We start from the raw sequence: 2,152 nt of genomic DNA on the forward strand, positions 1-2,152 counted from the left end.
GATGGAGGCTTCCTTTCACTCTCTTGAACTATAGGCTGCTGCTCCTTCTGAGCCTGCTTTCAGCCCTCCTGCTTTGGGTGCTCAACCACCAACTTTAGTGATCACGACACGGCTAATTCAGGGAGAACCACCGTTAGGTGACTGTTCCCTGACTCAGTGCAAAGTCATGACTCCCTTTTGCCCTGAAGTCAAGGTCTAACACAAAACCTTGCCCTTGGTATGAGTTAAAGTATGGACAGCAGAATTTTGGTTGTCCTGAGTTTTACACAAGGAGGCCAGCCATGAGAACAATTAAATAGTCAAGAGGTGACAAAAGGCCATAGATGAGGTTTCAGCAGCAAATTATTTCAGACATGATTAGCTCCTGAAATGAGAGCTTCATCGGGTGATGAGTCACTTGATGGACTAAGTCACAGGAACCTCAAGTGAGAAGTTGGCTTTTGCTTTGACATGGGTCACACTACCTTTGGATTAGTGAGAATGTGCCAGAGTACTTGGAATCTACAGAGAAGGAGAGTCAAACACAACATGGAGAGAGGGGGAAAGGGAAAGGGAAAGAGGCAGAGAATAATAAAGAAAAAGAACATAATTAACAGAATAGGTAAAGTGTTTGGAATGACAGATTGAAAGGTGATTCTGGTAAAATATGAGGTCTGCTAGTATTTAGGACAATCAAGAATGTCAGAAGCACACAAATCAAAATATTGCAGGCACAGCTCTATCATAGTTTATTTATTGGACTGAGATGACTGGCATAATTTTTAAAAGACTGAACAGCAGCATTTCAGTAAAACAGCAGCTTCTAAGATGGCTGAACATTTGCATGACAATACCATACAAATTCCAAACTCAGTAAAAATAGAGGCAGGCTATCTGGAGGGCAATCATCTGAGAGAGAAATGTGAATAATTATGGCTTCTGTTCCCTTTACTAAACATCCAGGTCATTCCCTGTACATTGAACACGTTTCAAATGCAATGATTAACGCAATCATAATGGACAATGGCCACGAAAGCAGTTCATCGAGCCATAACCTCATCATATCAAAACTATCGATCTGGAGTCAACACGTTATGAGGTTTCAGTAATTAGGGAGCAAGTGATAAACCAACTAACATTCCTTTGTGTTTCTGAGAAACTGCTTATGCTCAGGTCACAGAAGAGCATTAACCAGAAGGTGGTGTTAAAGTAGACATACTCACTCTCGTTGTCTCCATCCAGTGTGAACATTGTTTGACCACCCACATGCCACAGGCAGGGTTTTAAGAATATACTCAGCAGTTATATCCTCTAGAAGAAAAGATAAATCAAACATCATATTTAAACCACCTTGATACTAATCCACATCTGCCTGAAACCATCCAGGAATAGAAGCAAGCACCTGATCCTCTCCGGCATCGATAGAACATGAAGAATTCATCCATTCAAGCTATAAAATAGTTTTTCTCTGCATCAGAGGGAATAATAATCAATTATCAACAATAATCTTTCAAGAATAATCCCACAAATGAAACAAGCTGCACAAGGAAATAATTGCAGCCTCATCACATTAATCCTTCAACACCCATCTTTAGATTATTTACATTTTAAAGTTTCCATTGCCTGAACTGCAATCTGAATGGGTCATGCATCATTTAGCTAACATTACATAAAAGTTCATGGAATAGTGATATTAGTCTGTGATGCTATTGCAACTATTTCTGAGGAAACCATCCAGATCCAATTATCATGACTTAGAGTCATAGAGTCATAGAGATGTACAGCATGGGAACAGATCCCTCAGTCCAACCCGTACATGCTGACCAGATATCCCAACCCAATCTAGTCCCACCTGCCAGCACCCGGCCCATATCCCTCCAAGCCATTCCTATTCATATACCCATCCAAATGTCTCTTAAATGTTGCAATCGTACCAGCCTCCACCACATTCTCTGGCAGCTCATTCCATACACATACCACTCTCTGCATGAAAACGTTCCCCTTAGGTCTCTTTTATATCTCCCCTCTCACCCTAAACCTATGCCCTCTAGTTCTGGACTCCCCAACCCCAGGGAAAAGACTTTGCCTATTTATCCGATCCATGCCCTTCATAATTTTGTAAACCTCTATAAGGTCACCCCTCAGCCTCCGATGCTCCAGGGAAAACAGCCCC

Source organism: Chiloscyllium plagiosum, chromosome 4, assembly GCF_004010195.1.
Source record: "Chiloscyllium plagiosum isolate BGI_BamShark_2017 chromosome 4, ASM401019v2, whole genome shotgun sequence".
NCBI classification, from domain to species: Eukaryota; Metazoa; Chordata; class Chondrichthyes; order Orectolobiformes; family Hemiscylliidae; genus Chiloscyllium; species Chiloscyllium plagiosum.